Source organism: Hyperolius riggenbachi, chromosome 10 (genome assembly GCF_040937935.1).
Source record: "Hyperolius riggenbachi isolate aHypRig1 chromosome 10, aHypRig1.pri, whole genome shotgun sequence".
Taxonomy (NCBI): Eukaryota; Metazoa; Chordata; class Amphibia; order Anura; family Hyperoliidae; genus Hyperolius; species Hyperolius riggenbachi.
The window spans coordinates 241,263,293-241,288,579 of NC_090655.1; the positions used below are offsets into that span (position 1 = coordinate 241,263,293).

A 25,287-nucleotide genomic window follows, 5' to 3' on the forward strand; every position below is an offset into this window, starting at 1 on the left:
CGACTAATAGTTGTCCTATGGACAGATCCCCCTACCTGAGCTGTAGATCTGTGCAGCTCGTCCAGAGTCACCATGGGCCTCTTGACTGCATTTCTAATCAGCACTCTCCTTGTTCGGCCTGTGAGTTTAGGTGGACGGCCTTGTCTTCGTAGGTTTACAGTTGTGCCATACGCCTTCCATTTCTGAATGATCGCTTGAACAGTGCTCTGTGGGATGTTCCAAGGCTTTGGAAATCTTTTTGTAGCCTAAGCCTGCTTTAATTTTCTCAATAACTTTATCCCTGATCTATCTGGTGTGTTCTTGGACTTCCCAATATTCTCTTAGACAACTTCTGAGGCCGTCACAGAGTAGCTGTATTTGTACTGACATTAGATTACACACAGGTGCACTCTAGTCATTAGCACTCATCAGGCAATGTCTATGGGCAACTGACACACTCAGACCAAGGGGGGCTTAATAATTACGCACACCCCACTTTACAGTTATTTATTTGTAAAATAATGTTTGGAATCATGTATGATTTTCGTTCCACTTCTCACGTGTACACCACTTTATATTGGTCCTTCACATGGAATTCCAATAAAATTGATTCATGTTTGTGGCAGTAATGTGACAAAATGTGGAAAACTTCAAGGGGGCCGAATACTTTTGCAACCCACTGTATGTGTTGGGAACTGAAGTACCAGCAAGACCTGTACTCCCATTGGTTGCAATGCTAAAATGTCATAAGGGAAGTGTAATAATTCATGTCACTAACTGTCCCTCCTCTGGGGAGAATGGCCAGACTGGTTGGAGCTGAAAGAAAGGCTGTGGTGTAGAACAAGGCACATATAGAAACATGCTATTTTCTATGATAACTTTCACTCTCTAAAAATATAGGCAGAAATTTGTTCTCATAAAAAAATATCTTTATTACATTCACATACATGGAAAATAGTCACAGCTCATTCAAGGAATCATTTATGAGATAATTTTGTGAAAACATAAGACAGAGTAATCGGATGACAGCTGTGCATACTGACTGGAACAGGACAGCATAATAATGGGCAATGCCCACGCCATGATGGAACATAGGCGGCAGGGTCAAAGCATAATAATGGGCAAGGCCCACGCCATGATGGAACAGAGGAGGCAGGGTCAAAGCATAATAATGGGCAAGGCCTAGAACAGAGGGGGCGGGATGTTACATAGAACTGGTTTATAATCAGCTATCAAAGAAAACATATCAGGAAACATAATAAAGTATTGGTCACCAGAATGACATAAGCAAAGTATCATTTCTGTATATTACCATCCTCTATCTCTCCTCCCAGTCATATGATATGATATCTAGGATGCAGCAAGCCATCTGTGGAGCTACTGGGCTTACTTATACACTAAACACTACCTGGCATATTTCCAGTTACCCATAATCCACCTGTGAGTCACATGACTCCTACATCCGCTACCAGAATCCACAAGGCTTCTGGCTGCAAATGTTCGCATTCAACCTTCTCTGTAAAAGTGACAGATCAGATGAGGCCAGCAGCTGCGGACAGCTATTCTCACATTGCTATGGTAATGTGCATTACGAACAAGCGTTTCGGCTAGTAGCGTGCTTCACCTTAGCAACGGTCATGGTAGTCGAGTATCGTGGACCACGCTTATAGCATAATTAGCAGTACACAGTAAGAGTAATATTGCCATGCGATTTCTAAGCATGGCAATATTACCATGGTCTCCTTCATCAGGCTTGAAGTCTCCTTTTGCACAGAAAGATTTCCCACGCTCAGAAAGTGTAAATATATACTCAGCTGAGTGACTTTTTTTCATGTTAAAGGGAACCTAAACTAAGAAGGATATGGAAGTTTCCTGTTAAACAATACCAGTTGTCGGACTTCAGTCAGAGCACCTGATCTGCATGCTTGTTGAGGGGCTGTGGCTAAAAGGATTAGAGACACAGGATCAGCTAGTGATTCAGGCAACTGGTATTATTTTCAAAGGAAAAATTAGTATCCTTCTCAGTTTAGGTTCCTTTTAAAAAAGGTGTCCTCTGTGAGAAACGCATTTCCCATTTTCTATGCATTAAAAGGATGGTCTCTGGTGTATCTGTGGCTCTACTTTACAACCAATACCTTGAATATGAAAATGGGTGCTCACTGGTGACTTTTCTGGTGAGTAACTAGTTTTTCTTTTTGAGAATAACATTTCCCACACTCTGAACATGAAAATGGACGGTCCCCTGTGTGAATTCTCAGGTGTCTAAGAAGATTACCTTTTTTACCAAAACCTTTCCCACACTCTGAACATGAGAATGGGCGTTCACCTATGTGGGTTCTTTGGTGTATAAGAAGGGACGCTTTCCCAAAAAAACCTTTCTTACACTCAGAACATGAGAATGGGTGCTCACCTGTGTGGGTTTTCAGGTGTCTAAGAAGATTTCCTTTTTTACCGAAACATTTTCCACACTCGGAGCATAAAAATGGGCGTTCACCTGTGTGGCTTCGCTGGTGAATAAGAAGGGACCCTTTCCCCAAAAAACCTTTCCCACACTCAGAACATGAGAATGGGCGCTCACCTGTGTGTCTTCTCTGGTGTATAAGAAAGGACTTTTCTGCAAAAAAACCTTTCCCACACTCGGAACATGAAAATGGGTGCTCACTTGTGTGAATTCTCAGGTGTTTAGAAAGACTTCCTTTCCTAAAAAAAACTTTTCCCACACTCTGGACATGAGAATGGGCACTCACCTGTGTGGCTACTCTGGTGTATAAGAAGGGACTCTTTCCCCAAAAAACCTTTCCCACACTCAGAACATGAGAATGAGCGCTCACCTGTGTGTCTTCTCTGGTGTATAAGAAAAGACTTTTCCGCAAAAAAACCTTTCCCACACTCAGAACATGAGAATGGGTGCTCACTTTTGTGAATTCTCAGGTGTCTAGAAAGACTTCCTTTCCTGAAAAAACTTTTCCCACACTCTGGACACGAGAATGGCCGCTCACCTGTGTGGCTACTCTGGTGTATAAGAAGGGACTCTTTCCCACAAAAAACTTTCCCACACTCAGAACATGAGACTGGGCACTCACCTGAGTGACTTCTCTGGTGACTAACCAGGCTAGCTTTCTGAGAATAACATTTCCCACACTCTGAACATGAAAAAGGCCGCTCTTCTGTATGGCTTGTCTGGTGTCTAAGAATGTCTTTATTATCATTAAAACTCTTTTCACACTCTGAACATGGTAACGGATGGATGCCTGTGTGATGTGTCTGATGCGACATCAGTGCTGTATTCCTTGGATGAAGATATTCCTCTGAAGAGTTCTCAACATCACGTCCATCTGTTGGGAAATTAAATTTTCTTTAGAAACTGTGTATATTATATTTACATATATATACATACACATACATACAGTAGCAGTAAAAACAGTGGTGGGCCGAAATTTCGCGAATTCCCCCTTCAATGGTGGCTGTGTGTGCGGGGATCCCCCTCTGTGGGAGTGGGGGGATCCCCCTTCTATGACGTCACCAAGTCTCGTAATGTAACTGTATGGAGAACAAGACTTCGGAGATGGAGGAGGCGGTGCGCCGCAGCCGTCGCTGGAGAAAGCCCTCGGGTGAGCACATCTATTTACTCAACAGGCTGAGGGGGTGGGGAGGGGGGGGGGGGGGAAATCGGGAGGGAGGGGGGAGGAGGGGGATAGGCCACCCACACAGCCGCTATAGAAGGGGGATCCCCTCACTCCCACAGCGGGGGATCCCCACACGCATAGCCACCATTGAAGGGGGATTCCCCACTCCCACAGAGGGGGATCCCCGCACGCACATTCTCCGCATACAAGGGGGAACCCCCGCACATTCTCTGCCCTGCTGGCTGCCTAGGGATTTCCTTGGGTGGCTGGATGCTTGTTCTGCATGCTGTGGGTAGCACAGATCGCTACCCACAGCGTGCTGGGGGGGGGGGGGGGGGGGAGGATCAGGAGGGGGGAGGGGACATCTGGCAACCTATAAATCTGGCTGCACACCTGGCTCACTATATACCTGGCTGCACATCTGGCTCACTATATATCTGGCTGCACACCTGGCTCACTATATATCTGGCTATACATCTGGCTCACTATATATCTGGCTGCACATCTGGCTCACTATATATCTGGCTATACATCTGGCTCACTATATATCTGGCTATACATCTGCCTCACTATATATCTGGCTATACATCTGCATCACTATATATCTGGCTGCACATCTGGCTCACTATATATCTACACACGGGATTGAAGCCTTATAGAGAGATAAGAATTAAAATTTAACTTTTAATAAGAAATCTAAAAGGGCTACATATACATTACTACCTATGAACAACAATGTGATACAATCGGGTTGGCGGATACGTAGTTACTGAGTCATGAAGACAATCCTACCAATCTCCCAAAGAATCTTGGCTGCTGCTTGCGGCCATATTACCTACCAATATGTATACTTTGTGATTTATTCAATATGTCTATATTATTTTAGCACTTTGCACTTTTGCACTTTAGATAGCAATCACTCCTGACGAAGTTTCAACTTTATGAAACGAAACATGTAGGGTATTGGTGTGGGGTATATAAATAGTCATACATTGGGAGATTGGTAGGATTGTCTTCATGACTCAGTAACTACGTATCCGCCAACCCGATTGTATCACATTGTTGTTCATAGGTAGTAATGTATATGTAGCTCTTTTAGATTTCTTATTAAAAGTTAAATTTTAATTCTTATCTCTCTATAAGGCTTCAATCCCGTGTGTAATTGTAAAAATCAGGTGTGTTGTTTATCACTATATATCTGGCTATACATCTGGCTAACTATACCTGGCTGCACATCTGGCTACCTATACATCTGGGTCTTATACTCACCATTGGCGTGCCTCTGATAGCTTCCTCAGTGTCTTCTTCCATGTCCCTTGGCGGATTTCGCTTCTCCCTCGGCGATCACATGTCCCCCATTGATCGGCATTGATGACACCAAGGTCATCAGCATTGATGACAACAGCGTCATCAACATCTTGCAGAAAACACTTTTTTTTTTTTACAATAACCTGTATTGAATTCAATTTAAAAAAAAAATTTGCAAAAAAAAAAAAAAAGAATGGTTGAAAATGATTGGAAAATAATTGAAAAACACTTTTTGCACGGAGACCCTGGGGAAATTGAACGCCAGGGTGGTTAAACTGTCATTTTTCTAAGTTTAAAAAACATTTTTAAAATCGAGTTTCTCAAAAACTAGAAGGTCTTTTTGCAAAATAGTTTTTTTGACTTGTATCCACGATTCTCCTTAACATATGTAGCAATTTTGGTGTCAATAGCTTGTATGGGAGTTTTGCTATTCACTGCCAAAATCGGCAAGAAATTCCACTAAATTTTATGTGAAATTACCGTTACGAATGACTACACGAAATCAATTGAATTTGCAAATCCTAATTACGTATAAGCGTAATTGCGAAAATGTACGCGAAATTTAGCGAAATTGTTATTTGTTGATTACGCTCATTACTAGTAAAAAGTAGGTGAACCCTTTGGAATTATATGGATTTCTGCATAAATTGGTCATAAATTGTGATCTGATCTGTATCGAAGTCACAACAATAGACAATCACAGTCTGCTTAAAGAGGATCTGTAACATAAAAAGATCCCCTGGGGGGTACTCACCTCGGGTGGGGGAAGCCTCCGGATCCTAATGAGGCTTCCCACGCCGTCCTCCATCCGTCAGGGGTCTCGCTGCAGCCCTCCGTGGAGTCCGGGCAGCGGTGACGTCATTATTTACCTTCCTGGCTCCAGCGCAGGCGCTCTGACGGCTGTCGGCTCCGAACTACACGGAAATACCCGATCGCCGTCGGGTCTGCTCTACTGCGCAGGCGCAAGTTTCCGGCGCCTGCGCAGTAGAGCGGACCCGACTGAGATCGGGTATTTCCGTGTAGTTCGGAACGGAAAGCCTCCACAGCGCCCCCCGCTGGAGCCAGCAAAGGTAAATATTAAACTAACAGTCGGCACAGTCGCCGGCTGTTCGGAGGGCTGCGGAGAGACCCCCGTGGGACAGAGGACGGCGTGGGAAGCCTCATTAGGATCCGGAGGCTTCCCCCACCCGAGGTGAGTACCCCCCAGGGGATCTTTTTAATGTTACAGAGTCTCTTTAAACTAATACCACACAAATAATTAAATGGTTCCAGGTTTTTATTGAACACACCATGTAAACATTCACAGTGTAGGTGGAAAATGTATGTGAATCCCTAGACTAATGACACCTCCAAGAGCTAATTGGAGGGAGGTATTAGACAGCTGGAGTCCAATCAATGGGATGAGATTGGAGGTATTGGTTACAGCTGCCCTATAAAAACACACACACACACACACACACACACACACACACACACACACACACACACACACACACACACACACACACACACCAGCATTGGGTTTGCTTTTCCCAAGAAGCATTGCCTGATGTGAATGATGCCTCGCACAAAATAGTTCTCAGAAGACCTATACTTAAGAATTGTTGACTTGCACAAAGCTGGAAAGGGTTATAAAAGTATTTTCAAACCCTTTCTGTTCATCAGTCCATGGTAAGACAAATTGTCTATAAATTCAGAAAGTTCAGCACTGCTGCTACTGTCCCTAGGAGTGGCCTACCTGTAAAGATGACTGCAAGAGCACAGCACAGAATGCTCAATGAGGTGAAAAAGAATCATAGGGCTTGATTCACAAAGCTGTGCTAACTGTTTAGCACGGGTGTGCTAAACAGTTATCAAGTGAAGTGCCTTTCACAGACTTTTGCGCGCACAAAAGTCCGCGATCGCGTGAATCTTTGCGCACGCAAAAGTCAGCGAAAGGCACTTCACGTGATAACTGTTTAGCACACCCATGCTAAACAGTTAGCACCGCTTTGTGAATCAAGCCCCTAGAGTGTGAGCTAAAGACTTACAAAAGTCTCTGGCATATGTTACCATCCCTGTTAGCGAATCTATGATATGTAAACCACTAAAGAAGAATGGAGTTCATGGGAGGATACCACAGAGGAAGCCACTGCTGTCCAAAAAAACATTGCTGCACGTTAAGTTTGCAAAAGAGCACCTAGATGTTCCATAGCAGTACTGGCAAAATATTCTGTGGACAAATAAAACAAAAGTTGAGTTTGGAAGAAGCACACAACACTATGTGAGGAGAAAACGAGGCACAGCACACCAACATCAAATCATCCCAACTGTGAAGTATGGTGGTGGAGGCATCATAGTTTGGTGCTGCTTTGCTGTGTCAGAGCCTGGACGGATTGCTATCATTGAAGAAAAAATTAATTCCAACGTTTATCAAGGCATTTGGCAGGAGAACTTAAGGCCATCTGGCCACCAGCTGAAGTTCAGCAGAAGACAGGTGTTGCAACAGGAAAATTACCTAAAATGAACAAGTAATTCAACAGGATGGCTTAAACAGAAGAAAATACACCTTCTGGAGTGTCCCAGCCAGAGTCCTGACCTCAAGTCGACTGAGATGCTGTGGCATGACCTCAAGATAGCGATTTACACCCGACATCCCAACAATAATGCTAAATATAAAACAGTTCTGTAAAGAGGATTGGTCAACAATTACTCCTGACCACTGTGAACATCTGGTCTGCAAATACAGGAAATGTTTTAAGTTATTGCTGCCAAAGGAGGTTCAACCAGTTAGTAAATCCAAGGGTTCACATACATTTTCCGTTTTCCGTGTTACATGGTGTGTTCAATAAAAATCATGAAAACATTTAATTATTTGTGTGGATTTAGTTTAAGCAGACTGTGATTGTCTATTGTTTTGACTTATATGAAGATCAGATCACAATTTATGACTCATTTTTTGCAGAAATCTATATAGTTACAAAGGGTTCACATACATTTTACTGCTACTGTATATATACACACACACCTCATTGGTAACACCTTCACAGAGCGGTGGAGTGGAAATGGGAAAATATAATGTAATGTAATCACAACATGAAAGTAGTAGCCACCTACTAAGACACAATATACTGAAATATTTTAAAATAAGGAATGGCGATGGACATTTCCTTTTGGTGTACAGTATCTCCAACTCATTTGTTGGCACTATGATGTTATACTGAGGAATGGAGATGGGCCTTTCATATGGTGTACAGTATCTCCTCCTCATTTGTTGGTACTATGATGTTATACTGAGGAATGGAGATGGGCCTTTCATATGGTGTACAGTATCTCCTCCTCATTTGTTGGCACTATGATGTTATATTGAGGAATGGAGATGGGCCTTTCATCTGGTGTACAGTATCTCCTCCTCATTTGTTGGCACTATGATGTTATACTGAGGAATGGAGATGGGCCTTTCATATGGTGTACAGTATCTCCCCTTCATTTGTTGGCACTATGATGTTATACTGAGGAATGGAGATGGGCCTTTCATATGGTGTACAGTATCTCCTCCTCATTTGTTGGTGCTATGATGTTATACTGAGGAATGGAGATGGGCCTTTCATATGGTGTACAGTATCTCCTCCTCATTTGTTGGCACTATGATGTTATACTGAGGAATGGAGATGGGCCTTTCATATGGTGTACAGTATCTCCTCCTCATTTGTTGGTGCTATGATGTTATACTGAGGAATGGGGATGGGCCTTTCATATGGTGTACAGTATCCCCTCCTCATGTGTTGGTACTATGATGTTATACTGAGGAATGGAGATGGGCCTTTCATATGGTGTACAGTATCTCCCCTTCATTTGTTGGCACTATGATGTTATACTGAGGAATGGAGATGGGCCTTTCATATGGTGTACAGTATCTCCTCCTCATTTGTTGGTGCTATGATGTTATACTGAGGAATGGAGATGGGCCTCTCATATGGTGTACAGTATCTCCTCCTCATTTGTTGGCACTATGATGTTATACTGAGGAATGGAGATGGGCCTTTCATATGGTGTACAGTATCTCCTCCTCATTTGTTGGTGCTATGATGTTATACTGAGGAATGGGGATGGGCCTTTCATATGGTGTACAGTATCCCCTCCTCATGTGTTGGTACTATGATGTTATACTGAGGAATGGAGATGGGCCTTTCATATGGTGTACAGTATCTCCTCCCCATTTGTTGGTACTATGATGTTATACTGAGGAATGGAGATGGGTCTTTCATATGGTGTACAGTATCTCCCCCTCATTTGTTGGTACTATGATGTTATACTGAGGAATGGAGATGGGCCTTTCATATTGTGTACAGTATCTCCTCCTCATTTGTTGGTGCTATGATGTTATGCTGAGGAATGGGGATGGGCCTTTCATATGGTGTACAGTATTCTTCTCCTCATTTGTTGGTGCTATGATGTTATACTGAGGAATGGAGATGGGCCTTTCATATGGTGTACAGCATCTCCTCCTCATTTGTTGGTGCTCTGATGTTATACTGAGGAATGGAGATGGGCCTTTCATATGGTGTACAGTATCTCCTCCTCATTTGTTGGTAATATGATGTTATACTGAGGAATGGAGATGGGCCTCTCATATGGTGTACAGTATCTCCTCCTCATTTGTTGGTACTATGATGTTATAATGAGGAATGGAGATGGGCCTTTCATATGGTGTACAGTATCTCCTCCTCATTTGTTGGTGCTCTGATGTTATACTGAGGAATGGAGATGGGCCTTTCATATGGTGTACAGCATCTCCTCCTCATTTATTGGCACTATGATGTTATACTGAGGAATGGAGATGGGCCTTTCATATGGTCTACAGCATCTCCTCCTCATTTGTTGGTGCTATGATGTAATACTGAGGAATGGACATGGGCCTTTCATATGGTGTACAGTATCTCCTCCTCATTTGTTGGTGCTATGATGTTATACTGAGGAATGGAGATGGGCCTTTCATGTGGTGTACAGTATCTCCTTCTCATGTGTTGGTACTATGATGTTATACTGAGGAATGGAGATGGACCTTTCATATGGTGTACAGTATCTCCTCCTCATTTGTTGGTACTATGATGTTATACTGAGGAATGGAGATGGGCGTTTCATATGGTCTACAGCATCTCCTCCTCATTTGTTGGTGCTATGATGTAATACTGAGGAATGGACATGGGCCTTTCATATGGTGTACAGTATCTCCTCCTCATTTGTTGGTGCTATGATGTTATACTGAGGAATGGAGATGGGCCTTTCATGTGGTGTACAGTATCTCCTCCTCATTTGTTAGTGCTATGATGTTATACTGAGGAATGGAGATGGGCCTTTCATATGGTGTACAGTATCTCCTCCTCATTTGTTGGTAATATGATGATATACTGAGGAATGGAGATGGACCTTTCATATGGTGTACAGTATCTCCTCCCCATTTGTTGGTACTATGATGTTATACTGAGGAATGGAGATGGGCCTTTCATATGGTGTACAGTATATCCTCCTCATTTGTTGGTACTATGATGTTATACTGAGGAATGGAGATGGGCCTCTCATATGGTGTACAGTATCTCCTCCTCATTTGTTGGCACTATGATGTTATACTGAGGAATGGAGATGGGCCTTTCATATGGTGTACAGTATCTCCTCCTCATTTGTTGGTAATATGATGTTATACTGAGGAATGGAGATGGGCCTCTCATATGGTGTACAGTATCTCCTCCTCATTTGTTGGTGCTATGATGTTATACTGAGGAATGGAGATGGGCCTTTCATATGGTGTACAGTATCTCCTCCTCATTTGTTGGTAATATGATGTTATACTGAGGAATGGAGATGGGCCTCTCATATGGTGTACAGTATCTCCTCCTCATTTGTTGGTGCTATGATGTTATACTGAGGAATGGAGATGGGCCTTTCATATGGTGTACAGTATCTCCTCCTCATTTGTTGGTGCTCTGATGTTATACTGAGGAATGGGGATGGGCCTTTCATATGGTGTACAGTATCTCCTCCTCATTTGTTGGTACTATGATGTAATACTGAGGAATGGAGATGGGCCTTTCATATGGTGTACAGTATCTCCTCCTCATTTGTTAGTGCTATGATGTTATACTGAGGAATGGAGATGGGCCTTTCATATGGTGTACAGTATCTCCTCCTCATTTGTTGGTAATATGATGATATACTGAGGAATGGAGATGGACCTTTCATATGGTGTACAGTATCTCCTCCCCATTTGTTGGTACTATGATGTTATACTGAGGAATGGAGATGGGCCTTTCATATGGTGTACAGTATATCCTCCTCATTTGTTGGTACTATGATGTTATACTGAGGAATGGAGATGGGCCTCTCATATGGTGTACAGTATCTCCTCCTCATTTGTTGGCACTATGATGTTATACTGAGGAATGGAGATGGGCCTTTCATATGGTGTACAGTATCTCCTCCTCATTTGTTGGTAATATGATGTTATACTGAGGAATGGAGATGGGCCTCTCATATGGTGTACAGTATCTCCTCCTCATTTGTTGGTGCTATGATGTTATACTGAGGAATGGAGATGGGCCTTTCATATGGTGTACAGTATCTCCTCCTCATTTGTTGGTAATATGATGTTATACTGAGGAATGGAGATGGGCCTCTCATATGGTGTACAGTATCTCCTCCTCATTTGTTGGTGCTATGATGTTATACTGAGGAATGGAGATGGTCCTTTCTTATAGTGTACAGTATCTCCTCCTCATTTGTTGGTAATATGATGTTATACTGAGGAATGGAGATGGGCCTCTCATATGGTGTACAGTATCTCCTCCTCATTTGTTGGTGCTATGATGTTATACTGAGGAATGGAGTTTGGCCTTTCATATGGTGTACAGTATCTCCTCCTCATTTGTTGGCACTATGATGTTATACTAAGGAATGGAGATGGGCCTTTCATATGGTGTACAGTATCTCCTCCTCATTTGTTGGTGCTAAGATATTATACTGAGGAATGGAGATGGGCCTTTCATATGGTGTACAGTATCTCCTCCTCATTTGTTGGTGCTATGATGTTATACTGAGGAATGGAGATGGGCCTTTTATATGGTGTACAGTATCGCCTCCTCATTTGTTGGTACTATGATGTTATACTGAGGAATGGAGATGGGCCTTTCATATGGTGTACAGTATCTCCTCCTCATTTGTTGGTGCTATGATGTTATACTGAGGAATGGAGATGGGCCTTTCATATAGTGTACAGTATCTCCTCCTCATTTGTTGGTAATATGATGTTATACTGAGGAATGGAGATGGGCCTCTCATATGGTGTACAGTATCTCCTCCTCATTTGTTGGTGCTATGATGTTATACTGAGGAATGGAGTTTGGCCTTTCATATGGTGTACAGTATCTCCTCCTCATTTGTTGGCACTATGATGTTATACTGAGGAATGGAGATGGGCCTTTCATATGGTGTACAGTATCTCCTCCTCATTTGTTGGTGCTAAGATATTATACTGAGGAATGGAGATGGGCCTTTCATATGGTGTACAGTATCTCCTCCTCATTTTTTGGTGCTATGATGTTATACTGAGGAATGGAGATGGGCCTTTTATATGGTGTACAGTATCTCCTCCTCATTTGTTGGTGCTATGATGTTATACTGAGGAATGGAGATGGGCCTTTCATATGGTGTACAGTATCTCCTCCTCATTTGTTGGTGCTATGATGTTATACTGAGGAATGGAGATGGGCCTTTTATATGGTGTACAGTATCGCCTCCTCATTTGTTGGTACTATGATGTTATACTGAGGAATGGAGATGGGCCTTTCATATGGTGTACAGTATCTCCTCCTCATTTGTTGGTACTATGATGTTATACTGAGGAATGGAGATGGGCCTTTCATATGGTGTACAGTATCTCCTCCTCATTTGTTGGTACTATGATGTTATACTGAGGAATGGAGATGGACCTTTCATATGGTGTACAGTATCTCCTCCTCATTTGTTGGTACTATGATGTTATACTGAGGAATGGAGATGGGCCTTTCATATGTTGTACAGCATCTCCTCAGTTGTTGGTACTATGATGTTACAGTGAGGAATGGAGATGGGCCTTTCATATGGTGTACAGTATCTCCTCCTCATTTGTTGGTAATATGATGTTATACTGAGGAATGGAGATGGGCCTTTCTTATGGTGTACAGTGTCTCCTCATTTGTTGGCACTATGATGTTATACTGAGGAATGGAGATGGACCTTTCATATGGTGTACAGTATCTCCTCCTCATTTGTTGGTACTATGATGTTATACTGAGGAAGGAATGGAGATGAGCCTTTCATATGGTGTACAGTATCTCCTCCTCATTTGTTGGTACTATGATGTTATACTGAGGAATGGGGATGGGCCTTTCATATGGTGCACCGTATCTCCTCATTTGTTGGTACTATGATGTTACAGTGAGGAATGGAGATGGGCCTTTCATATGGTGTACAGTATCTCCTCCTCATTTGTTGGTAATATGATGTTATACTGAGGAATGGAGATGGGCCTCTCATATGGTGTACAGTATCTCCTCCTCATTTGTTGGCACTATGATGTTATACTGAGGAATGGAGATGGGCCTTTCATATGGTGTACAGTATCTCCTCCTCATTTGTTGGTAATATGATGTTATACTGAGGAATGGAGATGGGCCTCTCATATGGTGTACAGTATCTCCTCCTCATTTGTTGGTGCTATGATGTTATACTGAGGAATGGAGATGGGCCTTTCATATGGTGTACAGTATCTCCTCCTCATTTGTTGGTAATATGATGTTATACTGAGGAATGGAGATGGGCCTCTCATATGGTGTACAGTATCTCCTCCTCATTTGTTGGTGCTATGATGTTATACTGAGGAATGGAGATGGGCCTTTCATATAGTGTACAGTATCTCCTCCTCATTTGTTGGTAATATGATGTTATACTGAGGAATGGAGATGGGCCTCTCATATGGTGTACAGTATCTCCTCCTCATTTGTTGGTGCTATGATGTTATACTGAGGAATGGAGTTTGGCCTTTCATATGGTGTACAGTATCTCCTCCTCATTTGTTGGCACTATGATGTTATACTGAGGAATGGAGATGGGCCTTTCATATGGTGTACAGTATCTCCTCCTCATTTGTTGGTGCTATGATGTTATACTGAGGAATGGAGATGGGCCTTTCATATGGTGTACAGTATCTCCTCCTCATTTGTTGGTGCTATGATGTTATACTGAGGAATGGAGATGGGCCTTTTATATGGTGTACAGTATCGCCTCCTCATTTGTTGGTACTATGATGATATACTGAGGAATGGAGATGGGCCTTTCATATGGTGTACAGTATCTCCTCCTCATTTGTTGGTACTATGATGTTATACTGAGGAATGGAGATGGGCCTTTGATATGGTGTACAGTATCTCCTCCTCATTTGTTGGTACTATGATGTTATACTGAGGAATGGAGATGGACCTTTCATATGGTGTACAGTATCTCCTCCTCATTTGTTGGTACTATGATGTTATACTGAGGAATGGAGATGGGCCTTTCTTATGGTGTACAGTGTCTCCTCATTTGTTGGCACTATGATGTTATACTGAGGAATGGAGATGGGCCTTTCATATGTTGTACAGCATCTCCTCAGTTGTTGGTACTATGATGTTACAGTGAGGAATGGAGATGGGCCTTTCATATGGTGTACAGTATCTCCTCCTCATTTGTTGGTAATATGATGTTATACTGAGGAATGGAGATGGGCCTTTCTTATGGTGTACAGTGTCTCCTCATTTGTTGGCACTATGATGTTATACTGAGGAATGGAGATGGACCTTTCATATGGTGTACAGTATCTCCTCCTCATTTGTTGGTACTATGATGTTATACTGAGGAAGGAATGGAGATGAGCCTTTCATATGGTGTACAGTATCTCCTCCTCATTTGTTGGTACTATGATGTTATACTGAGGAATGGGGATGGGCCTTTCATATGGTGCACCGTATCTCCTCATTTGTTGGTACTATGATGTTACAGTGAGGAATGGAGATGGGCCTTTCATATGGTGTACAGTATCTCCTCCTCATTTGTTGGTAATATGATGTTATACTGAGGAATGGAGATGGGCCTTTCTTATGGTGTACAGTGTCTCCTCATTTGTTGGCACTATGATGTTATACTGAGGAATGGGGATGGGCCTTTCATATGGTGCACCGTATCTCCTCATTTGTTGGTACTATGATGTTATACTGAGGAATGGAGATGGACCTTTCATATGGTGAACAGTATGTTCTCCTCATTTGTTGGTGATAGGATGTTATACTGAGGAATGGAGATGGGCCTTTTATATGGTGTACAGTATCTCCTCCTCATTTGTTGGTACTATGATGTTATACTGAGGAATGGAGATGGGCCTTTCATATGGTGTACAGTATCTCCTCCTCATTTGTTGGTACTATGATGTTATACTGAGGAATGGAGATGGACCATTCATATGGTGTACAGTATCTTCTCCTCATTTGTTGGTAGTATAATGTTATACTGAGGAATGGAGATAGACCTTTCATATGGTGTACAGTATCTTCAACTCACGTGTTGAATAAAGAAGAGGTGACTGTACACCTTGAAAAGAAAGCACAGTCCCAAATAGTGCCATATATGTCACCAAAATGAAATTATCAAAGGAAAGCAAGAGTAATATTCACAAAGGTGGCGTGCAATGAGGGCAACCAATCACATAAGTGGAGATTCATAACCCCAACAGAAGAAAATACACCTTCTCTGGTGTCCAGAAAGGTACTAGATGCTGTCGCTCTCTTAGGAAAAAAACTGGTCCTATTTAGGGCAAACCCACGGGAGACCAAACACATCCCTCCAATGGGGGTGGGGGTGTAAAGCACAGAGGGGTAAGAGGTGCCCAAGGATGTATACAATTTGGTTAAAATCAACTAAAATTGAGAAAAAGGGAAATGGCTTACCTAAATAATGACAACTTCACATAAAAATATCATTTCTTATGCACCTTAACCGGTCCCATATTTCAAGCATAACCTGCACCTGCTGTGTCCTATATCTAAAACTTCTCTTAAGCCATCACTAACTGGACCCCCTTCATCTGATCTCAGTAGCCCTAAACCATTAGTCCAGTCTAACCTCATCAGGTGAAAATTAAAACAATTTCAGCATTTGGTGTTTATAACTTACCTGTGCTAATATTCACAGGCCATTCATCTTCTTTAATAGTTTTAATTTTGTTCTCATCTTCCGTAGCCTGGGGATCACTTCTTACACATGTTCCTTCATTAGTTATCCTCAACATTTCACCTTCCTCCATAGAGAGACAATCACCTCTTACATATGTCTTTTCTTCTTCCTCTTTAATTGTCACCATCATGTCTCCCTCCTCCATAGTCTGCTGATCACTCCTCACATATGTCTCTTCTTCTTTAATTGTCCTCATCATGTCACCCTCCTGTATAGACTGCTGATCACTCCTCACAAAAGTCGCTTCTTTCTCTTTAATTGTCATCATGTCACCCTCCTGCATAGACTGCTGATCACTCCTCACACAAGTCTCTTCTTCCTCTTTAATTGTCCTCATCATGTCACCCTCCTCCATAGACTGCTGATCACTCCTCACATGCGTCTCTTCTTCCTCTTTAATTGTCCTCATCATGTCACTCTCATCCGTAGACTGCTGATCACTCCTCGCATACGTCTCTTTAATTGTCCTCATCATGTCACCCTCCTGTAAAGATTGCTGATCACTCCTCACATGCGTCTCTTCTTCCTCTTTAATTGTCCTCATCATGTCACCCTCCTGCATAGACTGCTGATCACTCCTCACATATGTCTCTTCTTCCTCTTTAATTGTCCCCATCATGTCACCTTCCTGTATAGATTGCTGATCACTCCTCACATACATCTCTTCTTCCTCTTTAATTGTCCTCATCATGTCACCCTCCTGCATAGACTGCTGATCACTCCTCACATATGTCTCTTCTTCATCTTTAATTGTCCTCATCATGTCACCCTCCTGCATAGACTGCTGATCACTCCTCACACAGGTCTCTTCTTCCTTTCTCATTAATTTACTTTCCACTTCAGATTGCTGTTGAAACCTCACATGACTCTCTTCAGTATCAGTTTTCAGATCAGTAAATTCTACACTCTATCAAAAACAAGAGAAAAAACATGTTACAATTGTAAGACTTAAAGAGAACCTGTAATTTCAAAAAAGTGCACCTGGGAGTACTTATCTCAGGAGGGGGAAGCTTCTGGATCCTATAGAGGCTTCCCCCATCCTGCTCCATCCCACGGTGGCAGCGCTGGACCCCCCTGAAACCACAGCCAACGAGGTGTCGTGCTGCGCCTGCAATATTTACCTTCCCTAGCTCCAGCAAAGGCACAGTAGTGGCTCCTCAATGGGCTAAGGCAGAAATAGCCGAGCCTGCACAGTAGAGCAGACCCAATTGGGATCAGCTATTTCTGCCTTAGCCCAAGCTGAGAGCCGCTACTGCGCCTGCACTGGAGACGGGAAGGTAATTATTTACATGCACGCCATTCGGGGACCTCTAGTACTGCCACCGTGGGACGGAGGAGGACAGGGGAAGCCTCGATAGGATCCAGAGGCTCCCTCCTCCAAAGGTAAGAACCCCCCAGGGGCACTTTTTAAAGTTACAGGTTCTTTTTAATAAACTGAAACCACAAAATATAATTTTATAGAGTTTGGCGTAACTTTTTAGCTTTAAACCTTCAGTTCCACCTACCTGATAATGGCAAGCATGGTTGTGGTCTTCCAGTGGACCATCCTGGGAGTAAAGAGGACCTGTACATCTGTCTGGTGGGTTTCTGTTACTGGATCCATCTGCAGGAAACACACAAACTGACTGCATACTTTGTCTCTATGTGTTTATCAGATGATGGGGATCTATGTGGACCCTCCATACTGCTCTCTCATCTATAAGAAGCACAAGTCTCCTCTTACTTGTTAAAGTGAACATCCGGACTAAAAATCGACTCAGCAGAACTGAAAAGGCTTTGTGTTTCTTTAACAGTTTCACAGCATCAGAACTTTGTTTCTCTTATACAAGCCTCATTTTTAGCTGCACAGAAGAAAACTGCCCGGGCTTTTTTCCCCTGATGCTGTGCAAAGCATGATGGGATTTCTGATTTTGTTGTTCTCTTTCTGCTGTTTTGGTGCAATTTTTTTTTTTTCCATTTTGAATTTGACATTTGAAGCCTAGCGTGTGCAGCTGGGAGGGGTAATCAGGACACAGGACAGTTGGAACTGTGTCTCCTGCTCCTTGTCACCTCCTTTCAACCAAAAAGATGGCTGCCCCCATGACAAAGATGGCAGCCCCCATGAATCACAAACATTTGCCTGTTCTTTTAAAACAGGGTGGGTAAGAGATTATATTACCTATCTATTCTAATTAACATAACTAATGTAACATGATGACAGTATGTTTGTTTAGGCCGAAGTTCCCCTTTAATGTGAGGGGTGGCTTGTTCTCCATCATGATGTCCTTGGAGAGGTCTTTGTGTCCGCCTACATTCAGCCACTCCTTCTTGAAGGAGAAGGTTGGGACATCCTGTCAACCTACAGGAACCAGTGACACACAATGACACAGTCACCATCCAGACATCCCCCTTGCTATAACTGGACAATGTCCAATAATTCCCAGCACTGCTCACCTCTCCCATCAGCAACTCAGTGATTTTGTTAATCTTTCACTCCTAAGCTAGGAGATTAGCTCCAACAGATGTGAAGAACATCAGAGCTCTCTGTCCTGAGAAGTGCAGCAATAGGAACAGATAAGATTCTGTGTAGAACTCTCCAGCTCACAGGCCTCTGGTAGAGGAGCTGAGGATAAAGAAGACATAATCTATACACTGATCCATATACTGTGTGCGTGTAAAGCCCCAGACACACGCTCAACAGCAGTCTTTTATGCAGCACAATTATCAAACAACTTTTGTTGTGAAGCAAGTTGAAACAACCCAAAAAAAAGTTGCTTGCTATTGTTCTCACAACTGATAAGACGTCAATCCAACTGTTGGATTGCCGTCTTATCAGTAATATCAGTTGTGTGAACAATAGCAAGCAACTTTTTTTGGCTGTTTCACAACAAAAGTTGTTTGATAATTGAGCTGCACAAAAGACCTCTGTTGAGCGTGTGTATGGGGCTTACCAGCAGCTGCTAGTCATACCTCACAACTTTTTGAGAAGAGAAAGGGGGGCACTTAACCTCCTTGCCGGTTATCCAGAGCTGAGCTCGGGGTAACCTGCGCAGGAGGATTGCTCAGGTCCCGCTGGGCCTATTTTCACAATTTTTTTTTTTATTGCATGCCGCGCCGCCCCCCCCTTCCCCCAGACCCCTTGCGCAGCCTGGCCAATCAGTGCCAGGCAGCGCTGAGGGGTGGATTGGGACTCCCTCTGACATCCCAACGTCCATGATGTTGGTGACGCCATGGCGACAAGGGAAGCCATGCAGGAAATCCCGTTCTGAACGGGATTTCCTGCTTGCGCAGATCGCCGGAGGCGATTGGAGTGGTTGGGGGGGATGCCGCTGCTCAGCGGCTATCATGTAGCTAGCGCTAAACTAGCTACATGATTTAAAAAAAAAAAAAAATTAAAGAAAAGTGCTGCGCTGCCCCCTTGTCGCAATAATTGGAATGGCAAGGGGGTTAAGCCATGCCCCTGCCACACCCCTAATCACTGCCCCAGCACACCCGTAGTCATACATACCATAACTATTTCATAGGAAAAATATTTTTTTTTATAATTCAAACCTAACTGGTCCTTTCTATCCTGGTTCATTGTCCTTTATATTTACATTTGAAAATATGAAATATATTAACAATTTGGGGACTGGCTGCCTAACTCCCCTTAAGGACCAGATAAATTTGCATTTGGGGGGCGCATTTGGGGGAGTCAGGCAGCCGGATCCCCAGTGTTGCTTGCTGGGCTGTGTGTTTGCCCTCTGTAGCCAGATGTTGCCCCTGTAGCCAGCAGCCTTTACTCACCTTCCAGGCTCCAGCAATGAGATGCAGTGGTCCCTCTCCGGCCGGCATCTCTGCTCCTACTGCCACTCAGTTCCGGGTCGCGGCTTGATGACATCATGAAGCCGGTACCCGGCACGGAAGTCAGAGCGAGCAGAGATAACGGCCAGAGCAGAGGGAAGTGCCGATAACCGGGGGAATGGCAGGAAGGTGAGTGGATCACTACGATCCCCCGGCCATCTCAGTGATCAGTAGCTATACGTGATTGCTTCTCATCACTGAGGGGAGATGTCAGCTGTCATATGACCGCTTAATCTCCCCTCTCGGGGGCGCATGATCGCGTCAGGAGCGGAAACGGCGGGTGGTGTAAATCCTATGCCTAGTGCGGCGTAGTTGGTCCGGAAAAGGTTAATTAGAGGATAAGAATAAAGTTTTGAGTCAGTTAAACAAATTTTTTCAGTAGAAAAATAGATATATTTACATAGAAATGTACAGGAGTCCTGAAAGAGGGACAATTTTACCAAAGAGGGTCTCTGTCCCTCCAAAAGAGGGACAGTTGGGAGCTATGCTGCTAGTAATGGGGGAGGGATATGAGGGTTACTGTGTGTAAATATAAATTACTCACTTCGTACTTCTTCTGCCGCCAGTCCCAGCAATGTCTCCTCTGTACTTCCTCCCTCTTCATCTATGGCTTCCTGTCTGTGTCTTCCATTCCGCATACTGTAAATAAGTGACACCACCATCTTGTGGAGAATAGCGGAACTGCAGGACTCACGTATTTGTTCTATAGTTTTTATTCGTGTTGTGTTCTGTATAGTGATCAGATATGGGCTGCAAGGACTGTGCATAGTCATTAAATCTCAACAGTAGAAAAGTAAATTATTTTAGGTTTGTACTGTGTGAAAAGGCATTATTTACTCTTTTGGGGGTTTTATTGTTGTCCTGATTTGTTATAACTTCTTTCACTTCCATTCTGTGAGGAAGCGAGTTAATCTCTCCAGTAGGGACTAGAGATGGGAAGTTCGGATCTTTTCAATGATCCGGATGATTCGAATCGGATCATTGAAGAGATCCGGATCTTTGATCCGAATCTTGGATCATTTTACTACCGGAAGCATTCGGGGGTGAAATGAACAGCAGGACAGGTCTGTGGACAGGAGAAGGGGAGGAGGTGGACACACAGAGAAGGGGAGAAGATGGACAGAGGGCAGGGAGTGGACAGAGGTGGGAGGAGGGACGAGCAGAGAGCAGAAATGTTTGCACGTAATACCCACATGCTGCAATCATATGCTTTACTAAATTTCACCTACATGTTCATCTGTACACTTTGAAAGAAAAGGTCGCACAGTGAAAGAAAGCATTCCCAGAAGTGAAGTGCAGCTGTTTAGTGCCGAGTGCAGGAGGATCATATTGCCTTTCAATCACACTGTCTGCAAAGTTACTGAGCTGTGCTGAGCCAAAAGCTTCCAATGTGTTCACTGTGTACATCTACGGAACAGCCAGCCTATAATGAGCAGCACATTTCAGCCAGTATGTGTGCTCTACACATATCTGGCAGTGGCACCCATGTCCCCTCTCTCTCATCTACCTGTCTCCCTGCAAGGCTGGCTCCCCTCCAACTCAGCGATCCATCCCTGCTCTGCTTCCAGGACCCCGCTGCCCGCTGAGAGGGGGCGTGTCGCTCCTGGTCCCGCCCCTTTTGCGATTCGAATCACTAATTTTGATGATTCGGATGATCGACTCATAAAATAGATTCGGATCAAAGATCCGAATCGTTCATGATCCGGACAACACTAGTAGGGACAGAGACTGATAGTGTATGTGTCCCAGCTGTCCCTTTATAGAGGGATATTCTCTATTTTGTGATCAAGTTCCTCTGTCACTCCCTACTCCTCTATTGTCCCAATTTTAGGTCTTATACATAGGTCTGCATATGCACTGGCATAGGGCCCAGGGTCACAGGCTCATGGTCTTCAGTGCCCCAGCCTATTACAATTTTTCCTCTCCCAAGTTTTGGCAATGACGGTGCTAAATCTGATTGTGCGGCAGCACCAGCATGACACGGCATACACAGACGACCACTTTAATTACAGCGCAGGTAGATTTGGGCGCAGCCGCCGCCACCATAGGCTGTAATAGAAATTACAGCTACAGCAGCGCACACAGAGTAACTCCGGCGCCGTCAGAAGATGGAGCTGAAGTTACTTTTAACACACAATAATTCGGCTTCCAGCAATCGCTATTTCATTGTGTTGTGAAACAAGGCCTACTTGTTTTTTTGCCTTGTATCTGTCGGTGATGGGGATGTAATAAAAGTGGTGGATTGCTATGCAACTGCTGGTGCCCGGATATCTTCTCTTTTTTTGCTGCTTACACATTGACTCTGGTCTGGAGGCACAGTAAGATTCCATACAACCCCCATCAGGTTTGCCGGTTCAGCATCTAGTGCCGACCTAGTATTTCTCTTCTCTTTCTAAGGACTATTAAATATAGGTTAAAATTAGCAATTGTTTCTAAAGTCATTTTTAATGATTGTAAGTTTTGTAAAGCCAGGAAGTCATGAGACAAGTCACATGACTATAACAAATATATACAACAATAGACATATCAAATTATCCATCAAGGGAAGTACACCAAAGGTGTCTACCCCAGTAGATTGCTGAGGAATAGGACACCCAGACTTAGTTGTAGTCTATACATAAACACTAGCTTATACAAATAATTCTAGCACAGTAATATAAACATTTTGTTTTTGTTTTATGCTGACATCATATCCTCCCTGACTCGTTTCCCCCTCCCTTCTCTTGCTCATTGTGTATTCATTAGCTGCCCTCCTCCCAGAGTCTTCAGACACTCCCACTGAGGTGTATACTAACAACTGCACTGTCTATTTTTTATGTACACATCCAATCACCTCAGCCTTGCTTGTAAACACAAGTAATCAGAGGGTTTTTCTGATAAGCAGCTAGGTAGAGAAATAATTGGAAGAGGAGGAATATATTATAGATAAAAAGAACTCCCAGCATTCAACTCTTTGGCACTGTTTGGCACTAGGGCCAGTGCTCTTAAAGGGAAGGTTCAGGGACTATGAAAAAAAAATCCTTATCCACTTACCTGGAGCTTCCTCCAGCCCGTGGCAGGCAGGAGGTGCCCTCGGCGCCGCTCCGCAGGCTCCCAGTGGTCTCCGGTTGCTGACCCGACCTGGCCAGGCCGGCGGCCAGGTCGGGCCTCTTCTGCGATCCATTGTGCATTCCACGCCGGCGCGCTGACGTCATCGGACGTCCTCCGGGCTGTACTGTGCAGGCTCAGAACTACTGAGCCTGCGCAGTACAGCCCGGAAGACGTCCGTGGACCGCACAATGGAACGCAGAAGAGGCCCGACCTTCCCTTTACCTTTACCTGAACCTTCCCTTTAAAGTATGTGATAACTACAAACCATAACAGCAGAAAAAGTATTGTAAGTTTTGAATGCAGGATTAGCATCTTTATCACTTAATACACTCAGACCAGTTGCTGTTGAAATTTGATTTTTATGGTGACAATAACGCTTTAAAATGAAACGTCCACCGTGCATACACAGCGATAAGGTTGTGTAAGGGTTAGGCCTTGTTCACACTGACAGATGAAAGTGCAGGCGATTGCAGTTTCCCAGCCCCTATGGTCAGGCTGAGGTAGATCAATGACAATTAATTGACCAAAAAACACCGATTCTGCACTGAGGCCTTATACAGGGAGCAGTAGTGGGTACTAGATGCCAGTAGTGGTGGTGAAGGATTATTGTGTTATGGTCGGTGCACTACTAGGACCAGCAGACTGGTCTCCAACAGCTAACCTGTGCACTGGACACACAGAATTACAATATAACAATAGCAAGAAATAAAAAACAGCCCTTAGAAGTGTGAACTACTGTAGCACTAAGCACTGACTGCACCTGTCTGCAACAGCTAAAGTGCACTGTGTGGACACATTGAACAGCAATATCACAAGATCAAAACACACAGCCTTCAGAAGGGCTTTGATGTTTATGTAGATGGTGAATTAGCATTGTAGCAGCAAGAAACTCCACTGGGGACACAGAACACAGGCCTAACCCACACTTTCCTTATCTGCAGAAATGCTCTGTCCCTAAACGGCTTCACACAGCACGCATGCAGAGTGTAAAATGGCTGCTATGCTGACTTTCTGATGGGGGGGGGGGCAGGTGGGAGGGGATAGCTGATTGGCTGTCACTTGTCTGCTGATTCTGGGGTGAAGGGTCAATTTCTTGGCTCCATTATAATGTATAGGGGCAAATCGGACACGCCATATGTTTGCGAACACGCATTGTTCACTGCAAAATATTCGCCGGGTGATCAGTTCGTGCCATCTCTACCTGAACGAAGCCCCAGGTATGTATAAATCCTGATTTTTTTTTTCTTGCCCTGGTGCTCAATCCTCTCATCTGTTCTCCTTAACAGCGGTCAAGTGTCGGATGGTTGGAGCGCGGTGGCCAGAGAAGGTTTGCCATTTTGGTTTGCAAACTTGTGGTTGCTCATCCCTGATGGAGAGCTCTGATGATTTCTGCCCAGTAACTTGGGCGGTAAGAGGGCTGGATCCTGCTCTTCCTGTTGCAGAGCAGACAGTGTAGTGGCTGTATTATAGTACATGTCCCTGCCGGTGCTGTCTGAATCCTTGAGTCCCTTGCATCTGCTCTGCTCCCCACCCCTCCCCTTGGCGTCATAGTCACGGGTAGTGGCAAAGCATATAGCAGTTATGGGGAACTTGAGGTGTAGGTGAAAAAAAATGCCAGCAGGGACATGTAATTAGGATAATGCAGCTCACAGTATGTGTCCCTGCTGGGTCTTACTCCTGTCTTAATACTCTAGTTCCTTGAATTTGCTATGTTCCCCACCCCTTAGATATGGGGGACTTGAGGTGTAGGTGTAAAAAATGCCATCAGGGACATTTAATTAGGATACTGTAACTCAGCTGGCAGCTCTGCAAAAAGGAAATATTGTTTTATTTTGCGCTGAAGATTTCTGCAGCACTTTTCAGAGTATATAGTCCTATATACCTGACTGCTCTCAGAGGATCTCATAATCCTGCCATAGTTTAATGTCCTACAATATTAGTATGTATTTATATAGCACTGACATCTTCTGCAGCACTTTATAGATTATAGTCATGTCACTTACTGTCCCTCAGAGGGGCTCATAATCTAATCCCACATTAATCACATACCCAACACAGTCTAAGGCCAGTTTTAGGAGAACCAATTACCATTCCAGTATGTGCCTAGAAAAAAACCCACACAAACATGGGGAGAGCATATAAACCCCATGCAGATAGTGTCCTGGTCCAGACTGGAACTCATGAC

General features: G+C 43.7%; 1 pseudogene; it reads right to left on the reverse strand.

Annotated features, from left to right (window-relative positions):
* Positions 1-934: 934 nt before the first annotated feature.
* Positions 935-20,650, reverse strand: LOC137536995 (zinc finger protein 182-like; annotated as a pseudogene).
* Between the last annotated feature and the right edge of the window lie 4,637 nt (positions 20,651-25,287).